Raw genomic sequence first — 25,633 nt, 5'->3', positions numbered from 1 at the left:
CGACCCTCCAAAGAGTAACCCACCCAAACCCATCTCCCTCTGACTAATGCACCTATCACTCTGGGCAATTTAGCGTGGCCAATTCACCTGACCTGCATATCGTTGGATTGTGGGAGGAAACTGGAGCACCCGGAGGAAACCCATGCAGACACGGGAGAATGCGCAAATTCCACACAGTCGCCCGAGGCTGGAATCAAATCTGGGACCTTGATGCTTTGAGGCAGCCGTGCTAACCACTGAGTATGGGAGAAAAATTGCTCAATTACTCCAGTAAATTATTCAAGGCAGTGAGATATTTTACACAACAGATGGAAAACTGTTTTGGGCTCTGACCCCAAGACTGGGGAAAGAGAGAATGGGACTTTTGGGATAATCTCCACCTGAACTGTGCTGTAACCAATCTCCAGACATTGCAGATTAAAAAGAAAGTATCAGGCAATAGTTTGGGATATGGATTCAGATCATCCTAACCAGAAAGTAATAGGAAGGGAAAGGGGATACAAACCCAAACATGTATCAGCAAATAATATCAAGAGTTATGTAAAAAAATTAAGACTTAATGAAATGGTTTTTATCTGAATGCACACAGTATTCATATTGAGATAGATAGATTGATAGCATAAACCAAAATAATTGAATGTGATCCGACAGTCATTATAGAGATACGGTGTTTCAATAAAGCTCATAGCAAGTTTGAGGAACACCATCTTTCAGCTCAGCTCTCTACAGCCTTCTGGACTCAATGTTGACCAAACAAGGCTCGATTAAAATCTCCACCTCCATTTTGATTTAAGCTTTTCTCCATGTTTTTTTTAAATCTCTTATATTTCTTTATTCAATTACTTTGCATTCGGACAGCCAATATCCAGCCATTCATAGTTCATCTAAGCACAACATTTGTTTCACTTTCCCTACCACTACTCTACTTGGTTTTTAATAATGTAATACCTCAAGTCCATCACCTTTCCTTTTGGCCTTCTTACCTTATTCCTCAATAACAGTAGTGTTCGATAGCGATTGGTGCTGAGTCCACTTTTGTTAGTCATTTATTTAAATGATTTGGATGAGAAAATAGGATGCATGGTTAGTAATTTTGCAGGTGACACCAAATTTGGTGGTATAGTGGACAGTGAAGAACGTTATCTAAGATTACAAAGAGATCTTGATCAATCGGGTCAATGGACAGAAGAGTGCCAAATGGAGTTTAATTTGGAGTTTAATAATATGAATAAGGACAGGACTGATAAAATTAATAGTCAGGTCCTGGGTAATGTTGAACAACAGCAAAACATAAGAGTTCAAAAGATAAGTCTTTGAAATTTGTGTCACAGGTTGGCAGGATGATTAAGGCATTTAGCACACTTGCCTTCATTGCTCCATCCTTTGAGTATAGGAGATCGGAAATCAAGCTGAGTTTGTACAGGACATTGGTGAGACCTCTTCTGGAGTTCTGGTGCAGTTCTGGTACCCCTGTTATAGACAGGATATTATTAAACTGGAGAATGGATGTTTCGGGCATAAGCCCTTCTTCAGAAAGCCCTTCTTCATTCCTGAAGAAGGGCTTATGCCCGAAACGTCAATTCTCCTGCTCCTCGGATCTGCCTGGCTTGCTGTGTTTTTCCAGCAGCACATTTTTCAATTCTAGTCTCCAGCAACTGCAGTCCTCACTTTCTCCTATTATTAAACTGGAGAAAGTTCAGAAAAGATTTAACAAGATGTTGCTGGGAATGGATGGTTTGAGATATAAAAATAGATTGGAAAGGCTTGTACTTTTTCTCACTATAAAAGTTTATAAAATCATGAGGGGCATTGATAAGGAGAATGATAAGGGTCTTTTCCCTCGGATAGGAGCGTTCAAAACTAGGGGTTATATTTTTAAGGTAAGATGATAAAAGATTTAGAAAGGACATGGAAGGGCAACATTTTTACATAGAGATCGGTTCATATGTGAAATGAACTGCCAGGGGAAGTGGTGAATGCAGGTACAGTTAGAAATTTTAGAAGTCATAGAATAATTTCATTAATAGGAAAGATTTGGAGGGATATGGGCCAAGTGTAAGTAGGTGGGACAAATTTAGTGTGGGAACATGGTCAACCTTCCTTGTTGTACTGAAGGGTCTGTTTCCATGCTGTATGACTATGCCTCTATAACTGCTCCTCCTTTTCACTGTTTACAACTATTAGATTGCTCACCTTCTTAGGTTCTGATGATAGGTCATTGACCTGAAATGTTAATTCTGCTTTTTTCTCCACAACTGCTGTATGGCCAGCTCAGCATGTCTAACATTTTTGTTTCTTTTCAGATTTCCTGCAATATTTTGCTTTTGGAAAAATAGACCTGGTTAACCAATAGTTTCCACCCCTAGGTTTTCCAAGACCCAAGTCAAGAGGTGACTCTCCTCCAAATGAAAGACTAACATCTTGTCCTGGAGACAGGAATATGTAACACAGCCACAATCATGTTAAAGTACATGAACAGCTTAGGCAACACATTTGCTCATCAAAGTAAACACACTTCTTCTTCAATGCTGATGGAAAAAGTACTGATCAAGATCATGATGTCTACATATTTCTGGTCTGATTCATCATAATGAATTATCTTTGATTTGGGGCCAGCAGTGCAACACCCACCTTAATAATCTCCCGATACATTAAAGATATTTATCTGGATTGAGTACAGTGGTGTCTTTCCTGTTTACTAGCCAATCTTCTGTCTGTGACAATCAGTCAGCCATTCCACCACAAACTCTTACTTTATGCAATAACCTTCAGTGTGGCACCTGATGAAATGCCTACTGCAAATCCAAGTACAGATCCATGTCATTCTTAGCACACATTACTTAGAGTCATAGAGTTATAGAGATGTACAACATGGAAACAGACCCTTCGGTCCAATCTGTCCATGCCAACCAGATTTCCCAACCCAATTGAGTCCCACCTGCCAGCACCTGGCTCATATCCTTCCAAACCCTTCCTACACATATACCCATCCAAATGCCTTTTAAATGTTGCAGTTGTACCAGCCTCCACCACTTCCTTGGTTAAACATGACTTCCCTTTCAATAAAAACATGTTGTCTCTGCCTGATTGTTTTTTCAGTGCTTATTTAACATTTTTGATAATAGTTTGTAGTAACTTCCCTAAGGCAGATGTTAAGCTAACTGACCTGTAGTTTACTGCTTTCTGATTCTCTCCATTTTTCAATCAATTAGTTTCCTTGCTATCTTCCAATCTAATGGAATCTAGCAATTTTGGCAAATTAAAATCAATAGATCAACTATTTCATAAGTTATTTCTTATTAGATTAAAATCCATTAGGACCTTAGACCTTGTCAACCTGCAGTTCTAACAATTTGCTCAGTACCACCTCCCTGATGATTATAATTTTGTTGCATTCCTCTCTCCCTTTTATTTCATGATAACAGCTATTTCTGGGATATTATTTGTGATATTTATAGTGAAGTTTGATGTAAAAATACCTGTTTAATTCATCTGCCATTTCCTTACTATCCATTACTAATTCCCCTAACTCAGTTTCTAAGGGACCTAAACTCACTGCATTAAATGTTTTGATTTTTAAATAACTTCAGAAACTCTTCTAATATTTTAAGCTAACATTTTCTCGTACCCTAATATTTTTACTCAATATTTTAGGAAGTCTTTGTTGCTTTTTATATTGTGTTCAATAATCTGACCTGACATGCAAGTTTGCACAATGATATCACTTTTCCTTAAGTTTGATGCTATCTTTAAACTTTATACTTAAACACAGATGGTGACTCCTCCCCTGGACTTTTTCGTTTCGACTGGAATGTGTCACTTTTGTGTATTCTGATATATCTTTTGAATATCGGCTGGTGGATTGCCATCACAGCATGCTGCAAACTGACATCACCATTAACCTAGCAATGAGGAGCTAGTAGGAATGCAGCATAATGTAGCACAGCAAACTGATATAAAGTTGGTGATTCCTTGGTTGGATCTCTCACTCAAAGGCACTCAATGCCATTTACGAGTGGCTAGGATCCAGTTAGCTGGAATACTGACTGCTGTTCTCTCAAGGAGTTGAGTGATGTTTGATTCCCTAACAGTGGCTCTCCAGTCAATGGGCAAAACACTGCTGCTAACTACCTCACTCTTTTCAATATTTATATGAAAGACGATTCAAGTTAGAAGAGATAAATCAAGACAAAATAATTTATCTATGTTTATCAGTGTTAATGTCATCCAATATTTCTCTCCACACTGGGAATGGTAAAGGTCTGTTGAATTTTCCAATGGAGAGAACACTATCATCTAGTGACAGTACAATTTCGAGATCACTTACCATGCAAATATTAAACAGTTGATGATAAATTGATCATAAAGTCATCCCTCACAATATGACCAACTTGCAGAGTTTCAGTAAAGTGCATGTCCTACCTCCTCTTCTGAGATGTTTCATCTTGAAATAAACAAACAAAAACCTGAATTGAGACTGATTGTCCAAATCTAGACAGCAACAATTACATTCACATTGTTACAAGTCACTGAGAATTGCCCACTCTGATTGCTGCAGACATGACACAGAAAGAGGATATTCGTCAAAGGATACTGAGTTATAGGAAAAATGTGTAAAAATATTTATAAGAACTGAGAAAAGTGGGCGGCACGGTGGCACAGTGGTTAGCACTGCTGCCTCACAGCGCCTGAAGACCCGGGTTCAATTCCCGACTCAGGCGACTGACTGTGTGGAGTTTGCACGTTCTCCCCGTGTCTGCGTGGGTTTCCTCCGGGTGCTCCGGTTTCCTCCCACAGTCCAAAGATGTGCGGGTCAGGTGAATTGGCTATGCTAAATTGCCCGTAGTGTTAGGTAAGGGGTAATGTAGGGGTATGGGTGGGTTTCGCTTCGGCGGGTCGGTGTGGACTTGTTGGGCCGAAGGGCCTGTTTCCACACTGTAAGTCTAATCTAATCTAAGTCTAATCTAATCTAAAAAGGTATAATAGCAAAGATTGATCTATGTTAGTCTTGAAAAGAGAAGACCTGAGAGAGGTTTAAAACTATCAATCTGATGTATTCAGTTACCATGCTTGGACTTTTCAGAGCTTTGAAATTTGAGGCTGTAAAAGCAAATTACAAATAATTCCAGTTGGAAGTTGTGAAGGAGTTTCTTTACTAAGAGAGCGATGGGCAAGTGGAATAAGTTACCATGAGTGTCAGAGATACTTAGAGAGCTGACCTGAGCCGTTTCCTGCTGCTTTTCTGGATTATTGTTTAGAATTAAGGAAAGTAAGGCGGAGGTTGTGTCTACTGGGAGTAGGAGGCCCATCAAAAGCTAGCAGCTCTTCATTGCTCAGCAGCGCCATTAGAATTGCAGTGGCTATTGTTGGTACTGCACACATTAGAAGTTCAGCCTTTCATGATTGGGTAAAAACAAAGACTGCAGATGCTGGAAACCAGAGTCTAGATTTGAGTGGTGCTGGAAAAGCACAGCAGGTCAGGCAGCACCCGAGGAGCAGGAAAATCGACGTTTCGGGCAAAGGCCCTTCATCAGAAATAGAGACGGTGCCTGCAGAGTGGAGAGATAAATGAGAGGAGGGTGGAGGTGAAGAAAAAGTAGCATAGAGTACATAGAACATAGAACATAGAAGGATACAGCGCAGTACAGGCCCTTCGGCCCTCGATGTTGCGCCGACCGAATCCTACCTAACCTATACTAGCCCAATAACTTCCAAATGCCTATCCAATGCCTGCTTAAATGACCATAAAGAAGGAGAGTTCACCACTGATACGGGCAGGGCATTCCATGAACTCACAACCCGCTGTGTGAAGAATCTACCCCTAACATCTGTCCTATACCTACCACCCCTTAATTTAAAGCTATGTCCCCTAGTAACACCTGACTCCATTAGCGGTAAAAGGTTCTTAGTATCTACCCTATCTAAACCCCTAATCATCTTATACACTTCTATCAGATCTCCCCTAAACCTTCTCTTCTCCAATGAGAACAGCCCCAAGTGCCTCAGCCTTTCCTCATAAGATTTTCCTACCATTCCAGGCAACATCCTGGTAAACCTCCTCTGCACTCGTTCTAAAGCTTCCACATCCTTCCTATAGTATGGCGACCAAAACTGCACACAATACTCCAGATGAGGCCTCACCAGAGTCTTATACAACTGCAACATGACCTCAGGACTCCGGAACTCAATTCCTCTGCCAATAAAGCCCAGTACACCATATGCCTTCCTCACAGCACTATTTACCTGGGTGGCAACTTTCAGAGATCTGTGTACATAGACACCAAGATCCCTCTGCTCATCCACACTACCAAGTAGCCTACCATTAGCCCAGTAATCCATCATCTTGTTATTCCTACCAAAGTGAACGACTTCGCACTTAGCTACATTGAATTCCATTTGCCACATTTCCGCCCAGCTCTGCAACTTATCTATATCCCGCTGTAACCTACCACTTCCTTCCTCACTATCCACAACTCCACTGACTTTTGTGTCATCCGCAAACTTGCTTACCCAGCTTTCAAGTCCTTCCTCTAGATCATTTATAAAGACAACAAAAAGCAATGGTCCCAAAACAGATCCTTGTGGTACACCGCTAGTAACTGCGCTCCAAGATGAACATAATCCATCAACTACTACCCTCTGTCTCCTTCCAGCCAGCCAATTCCTAATCCAAACCTCTAATGTATCCTCAATGCCATACCTCCGAAGTTTTAGCATTAGCCTACCATGGGGAACCTTATCGAACGCCTTACTAAAATCCATATACACAACATCTACTGCTTTACCCTCATCCACTTCCTTAGTCACCTTCTCAAAGAACTCAATAAGGTTTGTGAGGCACGACCTGCCCTTCACAAAACCATGTTGGCTATCCCTGATCACGTTATTCCTACCCAGATGTTCATAAATCTTATCCCTTACCATTCTCTCTAAGACTTTGCCCACCACTGAAGTCAGACTCACTGGCCTATAGTTACTAGGGCTATCCCTACTCCCTTTCTTGAACAATGGGACCACATTCGCTATCCTCCAGTCCTCTGGTACTATTCCCGTAGACAATGACGACATAAAAATCCAGGCCAATGGCTCTGCTATCTCCTCCCTAGCTTCCCATAGGATCCTGGGGTAAATGCCATCAGGCCCAGGAGACTTATCTATATTAATCCTTTCCAATATTCCCAAAACCTCTTCCCTGCATATTTCCAGGGCATCCATTCTAATTATTTGTGATTCCATATTCACATCAGCAACAGTGTCCTGTTCCTGAGTGAATACTGATGAAAAGTACTGATTTAATGTCTCTCCAATCTCCTCCGCCTCCACACACAACTTCCCACTACTATCCTTGACTGGACCGATACCTACCCTAGTCATCCTTTTATTCTTGACATACCTATAGAAAGCCTTTGGGTTCTCCCTAATCCTACCAGCTAAAGACTTTTCATGTCCCCTTCTCGCTTCTCTTAGCTCCCTCTTTAGCTCCTTCCTGGCTACCTTATAACTCTCAATCGCCCCTACTGAACCTTCACGCCTCATCTTTACATATGCCGCCTTCTTCCCTTTCACAAGGGACTCCAATTCCTTACTAAACCACGGCTGCCTCACAAGGCCCTTTACACCATGCCTGACTGGTACAATAGGTGAGTGGGGATGGAGGTGACAGGTCAGAGAGGAGGGTGGAGTGGATCGGTGGAAAGGAAGATAGGCAGGTAGGACAGGTCATGGGGACAGTGCTGAGCTGGAAGGCTGGAGCTGGGGTGAGATGGTGGAAGGGGAAATGAGGAAACTGGTGAAGTCCACGTTGATGCCCTGGGGTTGAAGTGTTCAGAGGCGGAAGATGAGGTGTTCTTCCTCTAGGTATCAGGTGGTAAGGGAGGAGGCCCAGGACCTGCATGTCCTTGGCAGAGTGGGAGGGGGAGTTGAAATGTTGGGCCAGAGGGCGGTGGGGTTGATTGGTGTGGGTGTCCTGGAGATGTTACCTATAGTGCTCTGCTAGGAGGCGTCCAGTCTTCCCAATGAGGAGTAGATCACATTGGGAGCAATGGATACAATAAATGATATTGGTGGATGTGCAGGTAAAACTTTGATGGATGTGGAAGGCTCCTTTAGGGCCTTGGATGGAGGTAAGGGAGGAGGTGTGGGCACAGGCTTTGCAACTTCTGCAGTGGCAGGGGAAGGTGTCAGGACGGGAGGGTGGTTTGTTGGGGGGGGTGAGGACCTTACCAGGTAGTCACGGAGGTGTCAGAGATGGTCCAGGTGAATTTAAGGTCAGGGTGGAATGTGTTGGTGAAGTTGATGAATTGCTCAACCTCCTCGTGGGAGCACAAGGTGGCGCCAATGCAGTCATCAATGTCGTGGAGGAAGAGGTGGGGAGTGGTGCCGGTGTAACTATGGAAGATAGATTATTCTACATAGCCAACAAAGAGGCAGGCTTAGCTGGGCCCCATACAGGTGCCCATAGCGACCCCTTTGGTCTGGAGGAAGAAGGGGGATCCCAATACTAAGACCCCGACTGATCACTGAGAGCCTTTGTCTGAAGAACCTGCTTGGAAGCCGACAAGAAACCCTGACATGAATTTTTTTTATCAGACTTCCTGGATAATTCAGGGCCTCAGTTGGTGGCAAATTTTGTTATGAGCAATCCTACCACTGGCTAAATCAGAGCAAAGCTGGGCAGTGAGCTGAGTGTTCACTTAGCACTAACCTTAAAATATCCCTTCAACTACAAGTCTCAATAGAGGAGGCTGTAATATTTGTCCACTTGGACAAAAGGCAGATATGCATTTAAGTGCAAAGTGAAATGAAAAGGAAGTTGTTAATCTAAGGAAAAAGATTAAAGTTTTCATTTTTATGAAAATAAAATGCACTGTATGTGGCATTTGAATAAGTGGTGAGAAATGAGTGAGAAAACATTGCTGGGAAGTTTGGGACTTCTGAGGACCTTGGAGGGATAAGACCACAAGATATAGAAACAGAAGTAGGCCATTCAGCCCATTGAGGCTGCTCTACAATCCAATAAGATCATGGCTGATCTGATAATCCTCAAATCCATTTTCCATTCTTTTCTCCATAACCCTTGATATCCTTACAGATTAAATAAAGTATGATTGTTGGAAAATTGCCAACACTTGTAAGAAGACAGACGAATGAAAAGTGAAACATAGGAACTCACAAAGACCATAATACCATAAGACACAGGAGTGGAAGTAAGGCCATTCGGAGACAGTATAAGCAAAATAATGGGTTTGCTTCAGTGGATATGTAATGAAAATGGAAGTTTTTCTCTTTCTGCTACAGAGACTGACAGATTATAAAGGTTTAAAAGGCAATGCACATATACTGTACATGCAAATAGAAAAAGACAGAGAGCGTCTGTGTTAGGAGAATGACAGGGTTGTGGTTACTGCTAATGTCCCTTTGAAAAGTTGAGACAAAGACAGTCTAAAAAAAGTCTGATTACAATTTTCTTTAAATGATTGATTTTAAGAAAAATGGATTTAAATATTGCATATAAATATATGGCTGCAAAAGCTGCCCTTAAGTGGCATGAGGAACATACTGGTTCAAAAAGCACACCCAACATTCTTTGGCAATGGAAAGCAGCAGCCTGTCTCAAAGATGGTGCTGCAGACGTTGGTTGGAAGTTTCATGTGATCCTAGACTCAGTGTTATCAATAATATGTAATCTTCAGTGCAAGTGGCTGGTGTCTGATTGGCAGGCACTTGAATGGCAGCTACAGCACAGAAACTGAAGGAATGGCACTGTTTCAGCAGCAGTCCATGGTCGCCTGGGAAATTGGATGCAAAGGTGAAAAAGGTCATCAGCAGATTATTCCCCTGGGTATGGCCTCCTGGCTATGAGAGGGGCCCCCCACAAGGAGTGCAATGGCTGGAGAGGGCCAGCTGTTCTGTTGGAAGTACAAGAACAGCAGCCAAGGAAATCTGCTCCACACACATTGCCAGGTAAGGGAAACTCTACATCATCAGCATTACATGTACAAATGTTTTCAGTGCCCAATCCCAGTCAGCTGACTGTGTACAGTATATCTATGCATGAGTAAGGGCAAGTTTGACACTTTGTATATTCCCTCTGTAAATATAAATCAGAATGCTATAGTTATCTTTGATTGACTATGTACCTACCATTCATTGTCCCCCCACCTCGTCTCAGTCCCAACCCTCGAACTCAGCACCACCTTCCTAACCTGCAATCTTCTTCCTGACCTCTCGGCCCCACCCCCACTCCGGCCTACCACCCTCACCTTAACCTCCTTCCACCTATCGCACTTCCAACACCCCTCCCCCAAGTCCCTCCTCCCTACCTTTTTCTTAGCCTGCTTGGCACACTCTCCTCATTCCTGAAGAAGGGCTCATGCCCGAAACGTCGATTCTCCTGCTCCTTGGATGCTGCCTGACCTGCTCCGCTTTTCCACTAACACATTTTCAGCTCTGATCTCCAGCATCTGCAGTCCTCACTTTGAATATTTACTTGTCTTAGAGTTGTCATATTGTATATAAGTGAAGTGATTGCTTCAAATATCACTAAGTCATTGTGTAACTGCTGAGTTTTATAGCAACATGGAAAGAAGCCCTTTGGCCTATCGTGTCTGTGCTGGTTAGCATGCACCTATCAGATGAGCCTCGATTATCCGAATATCAATTATCCAAACTTTGGATTATCTGAAAGAGATATCAAGGTCCCGATAAAACATCAATGAGCAGTTTCAACACTGATTGCGTCTTTTGTTTGCAATGATTTAAAGATGAACTCAGCTTACTGAAATGCTGCTGTGATCAGTCCTGGTCATCGATGGGAGCCCAGCACTGTCTCCAAATGAATGACTGCCTGCCCTCTATCTCTGTTCCCACGCTCTCCCTGGAGTTCTACACAGGGGTGTACCCTAAATCCCCGAGTAAAAAATGAGGTCTGCAGATGCTGGAGATCACAGCTGAAAATGTGTTGCTGGTAAAAGCACAGCAGGTTAGGCAGCATCTCAGGAATAGGAAATTCGACGTTTCGAGCATGAGCCCTTCATCAGGAATGAGAGAGAGTTTGCCAAGCAGGCTAAGATAAAAGGTAGGGAGGAGGGACTTGGGGGAGGGGCGATGGAGGTGGGATAGGTGGAAGGAGGTCAAGGTGAGGGTGATAGGCCGGAGTGGGGTGGGGGCGGAGAGGTCAGGAAGGAGATTGCAGGTTAGGAGGGCGGTGCTGAGTTGAGGGAACCAACTGAGACAAGGTGGGGGGAGGGGAAATGAGGAAACTGGAGAAATCTGAATTCATACCTTGTGGTTGGATGGTTCCCAGGCGGAAGATGAGGCGCTCCTCCTCCAGCCGTCGTGTTGTTATGTTCTGCCGGTGGAGGAGTCCAAGGACCTGCATGTCCTCGGTGGAGTGGGAGGGAGAGTTGAAGTGTTGAGCCACGGGGTGGTTGGGTTGGTTGGTCCGGGCAGCCCAGAGGTGTTCTCTGAAGCGTTCCGCAAGTAAGCGGCCTGTCTCCCCAATATAGAGGAGGCCACATCGGGTGCAGCGGATGCAATAGATGACGTGTGTGGAGGTACAGGTGAACTTGTGGCGGATATGGAAGGATCCCCTGGGGCCTTGGAGGGAGGTGAGTGTGGAGGTGCTTGTGGTTGGAGAGTTCCCAGGCAGAAGATGAGGCGCTCCTCCTCCAGCCGTCTTGTGGTTGGAGGGTTCCCAGGCGGAAGATGAGGCGCTCCTCCTCCAGCCGTATGTGGTTGGAGGGTTCCCAGGCGGAAGATGAGGCGCTCCTCCTCCAGCTGTCTGGTTGGAGGGTTCCCAGGCGGAAGATGAGGCGCTCCTCCTCCAGCCGTCAGGTTGGAGGGTTCCCAGGCGGAAGATGAGGCCCCCTTCAATCTCTCCAACATTGTCCTGTACAGGGCAAAGGTTGAACTTGTCAAAAGTTGCAGTAAAACGTTGTGTGTGTGTGTGTGTGTGTGTGTGTGTGTGTGTGTGTGTGTGTGTGTGTGTGTGTGTGACTGCATATATGTGTGTGTGTGTGGCTGCATGTATGTGTATGACTGCATATATGTGTCTGCATGTGGTTGCATATATGTGTGTGGGGGGCTGCATGTGTGTGTGGCTGCATATTTGTGTGTGTATATGTGGCTGCATATATATATGTGTGTGTGTGGCTACGTGTGTGTGTGTGTGTGTGTGGCTGCATATATGTGTGTGTGTGGCTGCATATCTGTGTATGTGTGCGTGTGGCTGCATATCTGTGTGTGTATGCAGCTGCATATATGTATGTGTGTATGTGTGTGTGGCTGCATATGTGTGTGTGAGTGACTGCATATGTGTGTGTGTGTGTGTGTGTGTGTGTGTGTGTGTGTGTGACTGCATATATGTGTGTGTGTGTGGCTGCATGTATGTGTATGACTGCATATATGTGTCTGCATGTGGTTGCATATATGTGTGTGGGGGGCTGCATGTGTGTGTGGCTGCATATTTGTGTGTGTATATGTGGCTGCATATATATATGTGTGTGTGTGGCTACGTGTGTGTGTGTGTGTGTGTGGCTGCATATATGTGTGTGTGTGGCTGCATATCTGTGTATGTGTGCGTGTGGCTGCATATCTGTGTGTGTATGCAGCTGCATATATGTATGTGTGTATGTGTGTGTGGCTGCATATGTGTGTGTGAGTGACTGCATATGTGTGTGTGTGTGTGTGTGTGTGTGTGCGCTATTTGGAGACTTACCTCACAAAGGCAGCACCAGTAATTTTGTTGGTGGCCAGTCCAGCTGCTTCCAGGGTGCAGATGGAGTCAGGTGGTGGATGGGGGTGGACAGGGGGCACTTAGTGGGGGTAGGGTGGCAGGGGTTGGGGACAGGCAGGGGGGCATGAGGGCAGGGTTTGGGTGGCGGGCGGGGGTGGACAGGGTTGGAAGTGGGAGGGCTCATGGAGGATGTGCTGCTGCCTAGTCTCCTGAATAGGGAGCAGACTTCACAGCCACAGAGGAAAGGCATTGAATCAATTAACCAAAGAATCAATTATCCGAAAGAAATAGTGCCCACCCATCCAGTTCGGATAATCGAGATTCCTATTCTAATTCTATTTTCCAGCATCTGGCCCGTAGCTTTGTATGTTATGACATTTCAAGTGCTCATCTGAAGACATTTAAATGTGATGAAGTTTTCCAACCTTTCAGGCAGTGAGTTGCAGATGTCCATAAACATCAGATTGGAACCATGTTTCCCCAAAACCCTTCTAAATCCTCTCCTAATCTTAAAACTGTGCTCCCTGGTTATTGATTCCTCTGCTGAAGGGAGAAAGCTTCTCCCTTTCTACCTGATCTATACCCCTCAGAAATAGTGAGATTACCTCAGCATTCTCTGCTCGAAGGAAAACAACCCAGTCACTCTTCATAACTGAATAGGCAATGTTTTGTGAATCTTTTGTGCACCCTTTCTAGTATTGTCAGAAAGAATATCACACTATTCTTGCTATAGTGTAGTGACCAGAACTGCACACACTACTCCTGTTGTGACCTAACTAACATTACATACAGATCCATCATAATCTCCTTACTCTTGTATTCAATGTCTTAATCACTAAAGCCAAATATCTCATATACCTTCTTAACTACCTAATCTAACTGTTTTGCTGCATTCAAGGATCCATGGAAATGCACATCAAAATCCTTCTGAGTCTCGGTAAATCCAGTGGTCTCACAGTTTACTGTATATTCCATTCCCTTGTTTGTCCTTCCAATATGCATCACCTCACACATTTCAAGATTAAATTCCATTTGCCACTATTCAGTTCATCTGACCAGCCAGTCTATATTGTTCTGTACTCTAAAGCTTTCATCCTCAATATTTACCACACCACCGATTTTCATGTATTCTGTAAACTTATTGATTCTACCTTTAACATTCATAGAGCCATAGAGTTACACAACACAGAAACAGACCCTTTGTTCTACCTGTACAGACAGCCCACTCTGATCTAGTCCCATGTGTGAGAATTTGGCTCATGTCCTTCTCAATCTTCCTATTCATGTATCTATCCAAATATCTTTTAGATGGCGTCATTTTACACCACCTCCAATGAGTGCCCATTCCACACACACATACCACTCTCTGCCTTTCAAGTCCCTTTTAAATCGTTCCCTCTCACTTTAAACTTATTCCCTCTAGTTTTGGACTCCTTTACCTTTGTGGAAAAGGCCTTTGCTATTCGCTGTATCCATCCCCCTCAGGAATTAATAAACCTGGATGAGGTCAACCCTCAGCCTCTGATCCAACATGGAAAGGAGCCTATTCAGCCTTCTTAACTTTATCAGTAGAATCCACAAGCATACAATTTGTACTTAGCCCCTCCAACATAATTGACAAGCTAAGGTTGTCTTGATCATTAATGTATACTGCAAATAGCAAGGAACCTACCACTGAACCTTGTGCTTTGCTTCAGGACACAAGCTTCCTGTCACAAAACAACCTTTGATTTCACCCTCTGCTTCTTGCCATTCAGGTGATTTTGGATCAAATTGCCTGTATCCTATGTGCTAATAGGGTTGTAAACACTCTGTCATGCAAGGGTTTACCCTGTCAAAAGCTTCACTGAAGTCCACGTGGACTACATCAACTGCACTGCCTTCATCTACACACCTAGTTACCTCCACAAAAAATTCATATTTTTTATAATATGACAAAGCTCTGTTGTCTATCCTTGTCTTTTATTTGGTTGTGGGATGTAGGTATTGCTGGCTAGGCCAGCATTTATTGGCTATCTCTAACTGCCCAGACGGCAATTAAGAGTCAACACATTCCCATGGTCTAAAGACACATGTCGGACTGACCAGGTTAGGATGACTGTTTCCTTCCACTAAGGACTCCAGTGAACCAGATGGGTGTTTTCAACAATTGATAATGTTTTCATTAGATTCTTAATTTCAGATTTTTATGGAATTCAAAGCCCACCATCTGCCACAGTGGGATTCGAACCAGGTCCTCAGAACATTATCGGAGTCTGTGAATTAATAGTCTAGCTGTCATACCACTAAGGCCATTGCCTCCCCTAATTAAGCCCCTTGATTAATCCTGACCTTTCCAAGTGGAGTTTTTTCTGTCCCTCAGACTTTTTCAATGCATTCTGGTCACTGATGTTAGAGTTATTGGCCTGTAGTTTCCTGGTATATTCCTACCTTTCTTTTTTGAATTATTGGACCACATTAACTGACTTCCAGTACTTCAGCAACCCTCATCTACACAGAGAGAGGTTGAAAATTAATGTCAAAATCTCCGCAATCTCCTCCCTTGCCCCTCACAGCAGTCCGTGGATTTATCTACTTACAACCCACTAATACATCTGCCCTCTCAATGCTAATTTGCTCAAATATATTACAGTTCCCCTCAATTGTTGAAAACACCCATCTGGTTCACTGGTGTCCTTAGTGGAAGGAAACAGTCATCCTAACCTGGTCAGTCCGACATGTGTCTTTAGACCATGGAAATGTGTTGACTCTTAATTGCCGTCTGGGCAGTAGATTTCCACACCTACATGGTCCTTCTCTATAGTGAGTACAAATGCAAAGTATTCCTTTTCAATCTCAGCTATGACTTCTGGTTCCACACAAACATTGCTACTGGCCACTACTCTTTCCCTGGTCATTATCTTGCCCCCAAGATACCTTTAAAACACCAATGGATTTTCCTTATTGTTGACTACCAGTATTTTTCATGTGCCTGTATTTCATCTCTACTCTGTGCTCTTGTTGGAGAATTGAGTCCAATGGATCAGAGACCACAAACAAGGATCGTAGTGAAATTGACAAGCGGTTTATGACACAAAGTAATAGTGGAAGAGAAATTAACCAGGCTGACACAGAACTGATTCTCTGCACAGATGGCCAAATGCTCTTCCCCGAACAGAAATGTTGATATATTTTTATAGGGGTACAACACAGAGGTGATTATTGTAAAGTAATTTCAGTACAATTGTGAAAATGTTGAAAATATTAAAACAAGAATAAAACAGAACAGAAATTAATCAAGCATCTGGCAGTAGCAATTCATTTGGAATTGACCCAGGAGATTCCAGCCATCTCCATTAGTGGGTCTTCTGGATGATTCTTCAGTGTATGTCCTGGCTGCGTAAATGTGTGCAAATGTCCCTTTCCTGGCATCCAGGTGTGGCCATTGTGTTCCTCCTGTGAGTGAAATCTTCCGGAGCCTCTCGGTCTGCCTGCTTGTTGATGTGGAATTGGTTTCAATGGGAAATGAGCCTGCCCTTAGGGTGTTGAGACTGCAGTGCTAATCAGGCTGGGAGCTGATTGTGAAAAACTATTTTAGGGAGTGTACTCTCAGGTCTAGGAAGGGGCTTGGCCATGTCTGATTTTGTTATGTTAGCCTGTATGGTCAACACTGGAGCACTCTGGGTAGTTTCTGTATATGTTGGCAAGTTTGATTTCTGTGTTTGGGAGGCCAGCTTCAGTGGGCTGAGATCCAGCTCTGGCCCAGCCTCCTCCTCTTTTTTGGCATTCTCCAGCTACAAGAACAAACTTTTCCAGTTTCTAGCTCCTTTACTGCATTATTACGGTAAAGTGAAAGAGACAGGTTCAATCTCTGTCGGGTTGGTGTTGTGGTGCAGAGCCCAGCAAACACGACCCTAACAGGGCGCCACCATCTTGGATTCCCTCCCACCCACCTTTGCCTTTTTAAAGAAAATACTGTTGTGGGATGTCTTCAAATAATGACCGAAATCGATGAGTGGTGAAAATAGCCTCTTTATTTAGCAATCACAGCACAAGTTTGAGGCAGCAAGATCCGAAATATAGCTCTTACAACATCCCCTTTACACACAGTTCTTGTATATATTAAAATTCCATTACTATGTGTACTATAGATAAAACAATGTAACACCAAAGGTTTGAAGGGCTTCCGTCCTGGGAGACATTGCAATTACGGAAACGTGGCTCAGGGATGGGCAGGACTGGCAGCTGAATGTTCCAGGATATAAATGCTACAGGAAGGATAGCAAGGGAGGCAAAAGAGGAGGGGAAGTGGCATTTTTGATAAGGGATAGCTTAACAGCTGTGCTAAAGGAGGATATTCCTGCAAATACATCCAGGGAAGTTATTTGGCTGGAACTGAGAAATAAAAAAGGGGTGATCACCTTATTGGGATTATGTTATAGACCCCCCCAGTAGTCAGAGGGAAATTGAGAAACTTGTAAGGAGATCTCAGCTATCTGGAAGAATAATATGGTGGTTATGGTAGGGGATTTTAACTTTCCAAACATCGACTGGGACTGCCAGAGTGTTTTAGGTTTAGATGGAGAGGAATTTCTTAAGTGTGTACAAGACAATTTTCTGATTCAGTATGTGGATGTACCTACTAGAGAAGGTGCAAAACTTGACCTACTCTTGGGAAATAAGGCAGGACAGGTGACTGAGGTGTCAGTGGGGCCAGCGACCATAATTCCATTCATTTTAAAATAGCGATAGAAAAGGATAGACCAGATCAAAAAGTTGAAGTTCTAAATTGGAGAAAGGCCAATTTTGACGGTATTAGGCAAGAACTTTCAAAAGCTGATTGGAGACAGATGTTTGCAGGTAAAGGAGCGGCTGGAAAATGGGAAGCCTTTAGAAATGAGATAGCAAGAATCCAGAGAAAGTATATTCTTGTCAGGGTGAAAGGGAAGGCTGGGTAGGTATAGGAGATGGTGGATGGCTAAAGAAATTGAGGGTTTGGTTAAGAAAAAGAAGGAAGCATATGTCAGGTACAGACAGGATAGATCGAGTGAATCCTTAGAGTATAAAGAAAGTAGGAGTATACTTAAGAGGGGCAGGAGGGCAAAACGGGGACATGAGATAGCTTTGGCAAATAGAATTAAGGAGAATCCAAAGGGTTTTTACAAATATATTAAGGACAAAAGGGTAACTAGGGAGAGAATAGGGCCCCTCAAAGATCAGCAAGGCGGCCTTTGTGTGGAGCCACAGAAAATGGGGGAGATACTAAATGAATATTTTGCATCGCATCAGTATTTACTGTGGAAAAGGATATGGAAGATATAGACTGTAGGGAAATAGATGGTGACACCTTGCAAAATGTCCAGATCACAGAGGAGGAAATGCTGGATATCTTGAAACGGTTAACGGTGGATAAATCCCCAAGACCTGATCAGGTGCACCTGAGAACTCTGTGGGAAGCTAGAGAAGTGATTGCTGGGCCCCTTTCCGAGATATTTGTATCATCGATAGTCACAGGTGAAGTGCCGGAAGACTGGAAGTTGGCAAACATAGTGCCACTGTTTAAGAAGGGTGTAAGGACAAGCCAGGGAACTATAGACTGGTGAGCCTGACCTCGGTGGTGGGCAAGTTGTTGGAGGGAATCCTGAGGGACAGGATGTACAAGTATTTGGAAAGGCAAGGACTAATTCGGGACAGTCATCATGGCTTTGTGCATGGGAAATCATGTCTCACAAACTTGATTGAGTTTTTTGACGAAGTAACAAAAAAGATTGATGAGGACAGAGCCGTAGATGTGATCTATATGGACTTCAGTAAGACGTTCGACAAGGTTCCCCATGGGAGACTGGTTAGCAAGGTTAGATCTCATGGAATACAGGGAGAACTAGCCATTTGGATACAGAACTGGCTCAAAGGTAGAAGACAGAGGGTGGTGGTGGAGGGTTGTTTTTCAGACTGGAAGCCTGTGACCAGTGGAGTGCCACAAGGATCAGTGCTGGGCCTTCTACTTTTTATCATTTACATAAATGATTTGGATGCGAGCATAAGAGATACAGTTCGTAAGTTTGCAGATGACACCAAAATTGGAAGTGTAGTGGACAGCGAAGGGGGTTACCTCAGATTACAACAGGATTTTGACCAGATGGGCTGTTGGGCTGAGAAGTGGCAGATGGAGTTTAATTCAGATAAATGTGAGGTGCTGCATTTTGGGAAAGCAAATCTTAGCAGGACTTATACACTTAATCTTAAGGTCCTAGGGAGTGTTGCTGAACAAAGAGACCTTGGAGTGCAGGTTCATAGCTCCTTGAAAGTGAAGTCGCAGGTAGATACGATAGTGAAGAAGGCATTTGGTATGCTTTCCTTTATTGGTCAGATTATTGAGTAAAGGAGTTGGGAGGTCACGTTGTAGCTGTACAGGACATTGGTTAGGCCACTGTTGGAATATTGCATGCAATTCTGGTCTCCTTCCTATCGGAAAGATGTTGTGAAACTTGAAAGGGGTCAGAGAAGATTTACAAGGATGTTGCCAGGGTTGGAGGATCTGAGCTACAGGGAGAGGCTGAACAGGCTGGGGCTGTTTTCCCTGGAGTGTCGGAGGCTGAGGGGTGACCTTATAGAGGTTTACAAAATTATGAGGGGCATGGATAGGATAAATAGGCAAAGTCTTTTTCCTGGGGTAGGGGAGTCCAGAACTAGAGGGCATAGTTTAGGGTGAGAGGGGAAAGATATAAAAGAGACCTAGGGGGCAACATTTTCACGCAGAGGGTGATACGTGTATGAAATGAGCTGCCAAAGAATGTAGTGGAGGCTGGTACAATTGCAACATTTAAGAGGCATTTGGATGGGTATATGAATAGGAAGGGTTTGGAGGGATATGGGCCGGGTGATGGCAGGTGGGACTAGATTGAGTTGGGATATCTGGTCGGCATGGATGGGTTGGACCGAAGAGTCTGTTTCCATGCTGTATATCTCTATGACTCTATGAGACAGGAGATGGTTTAAAACATGCTAAATGCTAGCTGCTACCTCTGGTGGGATTAAGAGTATCTGTCCAGTCTGCTTGCGTATTTAAGAGTTGATGTGGACGAGTTGATGTGGATTGGGGTGGACAAAGTTAAAAATCACACAACACCAGGTTATAGTCCAACAGGTTTATTTGAAAGCACTAGCTTTCGGAACACTGCTCCTTCATCAGGTGGTTGTGGAGTCTAAGATCATAAGACACAGAATTTATAGCAAAGGATTAGAGTGTCATTCAACTGAAATGATATATTGAACAAACAAATAAATTAGAAATTGTACCTGTATTTAAAGAATAAAGGATATTAAACTTATTACTGCAGCTGGGTTGTGAGATTTATTTACTATTTGCCAGTTATGAGTTTCGTTCATTCATGCAACTTCAGTGAAGCACTGTTTAGTCAGGTTTTAAAGGGATATGGCCCAGTTAACGGGTAATTATGAATTGGGGAATCTATTCAGGTCCAGGTAAGTGCTGATTAATATAATGTTTCATGGAGACTTGGATGGGGATGGTATTGTTCTGTATGCTACACATATTTAGAGGTAAACACTGCTTGTAGCAAGGGCTGATAAGGCATGAAAATGCAGTTAAATAAAGCGAGCTGGTAAATGAATTAATAAAGATAACCTATAACACAGTATCTCACAACACAATATCCCTCAGCCCTCACTTTTGATTCTACTGAGACTTTTCGAAGAGAATCACACAAGTCTTATCCAAGCTTACATACTTTTAACAGTGTGGCAACTACACTTTACAAAAAGAGATATGCACAGTTAGATTAACAAGAACAAACATCATGGTGGTCAGTCAGTCTCTGGTCCCATCGTATTCAGACATCTCTGTTTGATGTGGGAAGCATGAATCCAGGCTTCCTTTCCTTGGATCTTGACAGCATTGGAACGGTCCTTCCCACTTCACAGCTAAGGGCTCCTTATGGGCCTTTTTCACAAGAACCCACTCACCTGGTACGATGTAATGATTACCCTCGGCGGGGGCAGCCGATACCTGTGAGGAAGCAGAACTTACAGCATTGGTTAGTAGCTGACAGTAAGACAATAAGATGACAGTCTGCAGCATAATGGGTGTCTGTGTTAACGTTGGCAGACCGACCCACTGCTGTTCTGCAGCTTCAGTCAGAGCCCATAATTCTGTTGGCTGCGCAGATGCTCTGGGTGGTAGGCTTCCCTGATACTGTGACAGTGCAGTGTGTTGTGACAAATCATTTGGATTTCCTGTTAGCTGTAGTTAATATCCATTTCCCACAGCCACATCAGGCTATTAGAGATACTGTGGGTTTTTAATGAAGTCCATTTTTCCTTTGAATGTAGGTGTGCTCGCTGAGCTGAAAGGTTTGGTTTCAGATGTTTCGTCAACATATCAGGTAACATCCAGAACCTCAACCTGAGCTACAAACCTTCTCAAAAATCTTCACTTTTCCTGTCTGGTACAAGGTGGAGGTGTTCCTGTAAAGGTGGCAGGTTCCATTTTCGGTAATCTGCAGTCAACCTTGTCTTTAGCCCCGATGGGGTGGTGTTTTAGTACTTCTCTTTGTGGGGTTCTAATGGACCTTGTTACCTGTACATCGTTGAAATATAAGGAGGAATTCAGCTGGGTGGGGCTATCTATCCCAAGGAGCGGCTGGGTTACAGGTCCTACCCAGATAAAGGTAACTCCTGGGAACCGAATTCAAGGCATATGGGTTCGGTCCATTTGATTACAATCCTGTCAGTTCCTGCTCCGTAAGCTGTTCTCACTATCCCATCTCACAGGAGTTTGGTCTTGTACCTCTGAGGTTGGCACATCAACATTGCTCCTGTGCCCAAAAGGCACTCAATGTCCAATGTTCATATACAGTCAGTCTCCCTTGTTCTGGCATGAAGCCAGTAGGAGCACAGAGGGGAACTGGGCAGGCTCTTGCAGGTTTTTTGTCAACTTCTGCTGCTACTGGATGCTTAATTTATTTTTAAATTGTTCTGGGAGATTGGCGTTACTCCCAAATGCCAGCATCCCCTTTTCCTCTTTGCTTCTTAGACAACTTCTCCCATTTCCTTTTTGCCAGTATCCTCGAGCCCAGCAGCATTCCTTCCCACAGAAGTGACACTTCCCTGGGCGTTTGTCTTGGGTCTTCCTGGGGTTACTGGGGGGTCTGTTTCATTTGTCCTGCCTGAAGGGCTCACAATTTGGCACCCATGTCTCAGTTGAGCTGGTGGGCTCTGCCCATCTAGTCATAGTAATTAGTCCCCTCGGGTCCCAATCCACTTTGGCAAGCTTTAACATGTTAGTGAGCTCAGGTTTAAGTCCAGCTGCAAAAGCAGACTTCAGTGGGCCATAATCACAACCTTCAAAATCCCGGTCATCCTGCACATATGGGACCCCTGCATGTTCTTCCCAGGTCATCCTAAACCTTTCCTCATATTCTAGGACTTCTGTGGGTATTTGACAGCAAACTGTGCATTTTATCCAATCGATCCATTGCTGGTTATACCCCTGTACCCACTGTGATATTGTTTGCAGCTCCTGTTCGTACGCTCTGAGACTGCCTCACGGAGAGAGTGTCCTTCTCTTTTAGTTACAATGACGCTCAGACTTTGTACGCTGTCCCAGGATGAAGCAGATATGTTCCCCCTTAACCAGTGTAGGCTTTCCTATGTCTCCACTGGCCTCTTCTTCGGCAGAGACGCTTGCTTAGACCACCTTGCTATTCTCTCAGGGGGAGGAGGCTCATACACAGTGCGCATTTCAGTCTGTAGTACCAGGACATCCACCTCAGTGTTGTCCTCTAAACCCTGCCTGACCAGTTTTTTTCCAATTTTTACATTCCTGGTTTTAAGGAATGGGAATATACAGTCATAGAGATGTACAGCATGAATACAGACCCTTCGGACCATCCTGTCCATGCCAATCAGATATCCCAACCCAATCTAGTCCCACCTGCCAGCACCAGGCAGCCTGTTCTGCCTCTCCCTATAGCTGAAATCCTCCAACCCTGGCAACATCCTTGTAAATCTTTTCTGAACCCTTTCAAGTTTCACAACATCTTTCCAATAGGAAAGAGACCAGAATTGCATGCAATATTCCAACAGTGGCCTAACCAAAGTCCTGTCCTCTGATCAATAAAGAAAAGCATACCAAACGCCTTCCTCACTATCCTATCTACCTGCGACTTCACTCTCAAGGAGCTATGAACCTGCACTCCAAGGTCTCTTTGTTCAGCAACACTCCCTAGGACCTTAGCCAAGGTCCTGCTAAGATTTGCTTTTCCAAAATGTAGCACATCGCATTTATCGGAATTAAACTCCATCTGCCACTTCTCAGCCCATTGGCCCATCTGGTCCAGATCTTGTTGTAATCTGAGGTAACCCTCTTCGCTGTCCACTACACCTCCAATTTCTGTGTCATCTGCAAACTTACTAACTGTACCTCTAGTGAGCTGGTGAGTAAGTTAAAGATAACCGATAACACAATATATCACCGTTACAATGTCGTACTATCTTGTCTGTCATGTGGCTTGCAAACTAAGGTAACATAGCTTAGTTGTTAACCAGTCTTGCCATTTATTGTAAGAATATGTTTGCATTTAAAAAATGAATTATGTTTGAATTTATTTATGAAATGCAGTGGAAGTCTCTTTTGTTCTTGATAATAGTGAGAAAGAGAAACAAATTGACCACTTCAGTGATTAAATAAAACACTAACAATACTGATGTGATAGCAAAAGGGAAGGAGATCACTATTTGCAAAAAGGGTGTGTTAGACTCTGACAGAACAGGGGACTCTGGCCTCTCTTTGAATAAGCCAGCATAGTCTCAACAGGCTGAATGGCCTTATCCCTGTGCTCCAGCTGACTAGATGAACAAGGTCTAACCCCTGGAACCTGATTGTATATATCCCAGGACTGAACTTCTTCAATGGTGAGATAATAGTTTAATCAGGAAGCCTGAACGTGGCAGAGGTACCAAGCACAGCTACAGAGGCTCTGAACAAGTCCCTCAGCCAGGGAGTGTAACACAACCTGAAACACTGAACTGAGCAAATTGCATTAGTCACAAATTCTTCTTTAAAATACTTTTATTAGACAGTAGGAGAATGAGGCAACATTGGAATAATTTACAAACAATCCAGAAAATGGTAAAACCAAGGCTCAATAAATTAAGGAAAAGCACAACTTGTTGATAATTAGTACATTCTGTTGATTCAGGTTGAATGTTTTCATTGCCTCGGTGTTATTCCAGTATGGCGGCTGGTAGCAGCATCCGGCAGAATTACACATGCAGCAAATGATGAAGCCCCTCACCACAATAATGCCAGTCTTACCACCGACACTATCTCAGCAGGTCACCATCCAACATCATAGGCACCGACTTAATTCAAAACACCACGGAATAATCAAAACCAACCTCCTTCGATTGGAGGTGCATTGCAACTCTCAAAATCAACATGAAAGAGTAATTTACTTCCATGGATCAGCTATCACCATGGACAACTCAACCTTCATTATATTCTTACACTAAGGATTGCATGGGGAAAGGACTGGCATGTTAACTATTGAATATCAACTACACACTGCATCTTCATAACCAGAAAACATTTGAACAATTTCTGTGTGAAGGTATTTCTCTTCCTAACTTCTCTGGGAAAGGGACGGAAGGATTGAGTATTCCCCAGATTCTTTACAGATGGTTGTATAACAGGAACCAAACAAGCAAGTTAGCAGGAGAGTTCAGTGACAGATCAGCAGCTGTATTCCCATTTCCAGTTGGGACTCACCAGGATGAGGGCCCAGTGAGGTAGTCAGGCACCTGGAGATGAAAATCTAGGGTTCCACTTTATCATGAAGGGCACAGTGCTCTCTTTCAAACACAGAAACCTCACAGCATCAGCTGTCAGACTGGATTACAGCAGGCTCCAGTTATGTTCGCCACGATCAACTTTATCAACTAATTAATATTCCAGCTTTTTCATGAAAACGTCATGCTGCTGTCCAACCAGAATTAATCCAAACTCCATGAAAATGGTGAGGGGATAGGACCAGAATCAGTATTGATTATTGATTATTGGTGGAATTGGCAAAAACTGCCAGCGAGCCTTGTTCTGGGATAACAGCTGTGTTGGACGTGTGTCATTTCACCCTCTATTTGACAGGATCAAGTGAATATTCAAAACATTTCCAATGTCTAATTGGAGGGATTAGTAATGTCTGATCTTACCCAGAGCGTGCAGCCACTTGTTAAATCATGGCTGTATGAGAGATGCTGCTCACCCAGGCAACTCCCAGGAACCTAATCCCATAGTAGTTTCAAACCACACAAAAAAAGTTAAAATGCTGTTGAAACCCTGGAAACAGAGTAGCCAAGTGTATCTGAATGATGGCAGGAACTGTAAAATGCACACTAACACTGAATGTACAATATTGTATTGTATTGTATGAGCCACCCCTGCCCCTTGCAAATTAAATTATTCCCCCATTGTTTAGATAACAATGTGGTTGAGAGTAAAAATATACTTAATTTGTTGCTCATGCTTTCACACGAACTAACATTTGTCAAACACAAAGCCTTGTATATCTGTGAACAGATCAAAAATCCATAAAGATACTGAGTTAGCACTGAATGAGTGCAAGCCCATCAAAAGCCCCTACATACCATCTAACAAGGTGACATTGGCAGTTTAACATAAATAGGTTAAAAAGTAATGAACTGACAAGTTCAACAGGATTGGAAAGTGTTTGTTGGATAATATCCCAACTTAGGGCTGTTGTTCATGCAACTAAACTCACCGAGATGGACAGTAAAATATCTCTAAACCTATTACTTATGAACACTTATCAGATGAAAGGAGACTGAATGGCAGATCAGCTACAATCTCACGGAACAATGGCCCATTCCTGTTCCTAT

Source organism: Hemiscyllium ocellatum, chromosome 35 (assembly GCF_020745735.1).
Source record: "Hemiscyllium ocellatum isolate sHemOce1 chromosome 35, sHemOce1.pat.X.cur, whole genome shotgun sequence".
Classification (NCBI taxonomy): domain Eukaryota; kingdom Metazoa; phylum Chordata; class Chondrichthyes; order Orectolobiformes; family Hemiscylliidae; genus Hemiscyllium; species Hemiscyllium ocellatum.
Note: the sequence above shows the minus strand (reverse complement) of the source record.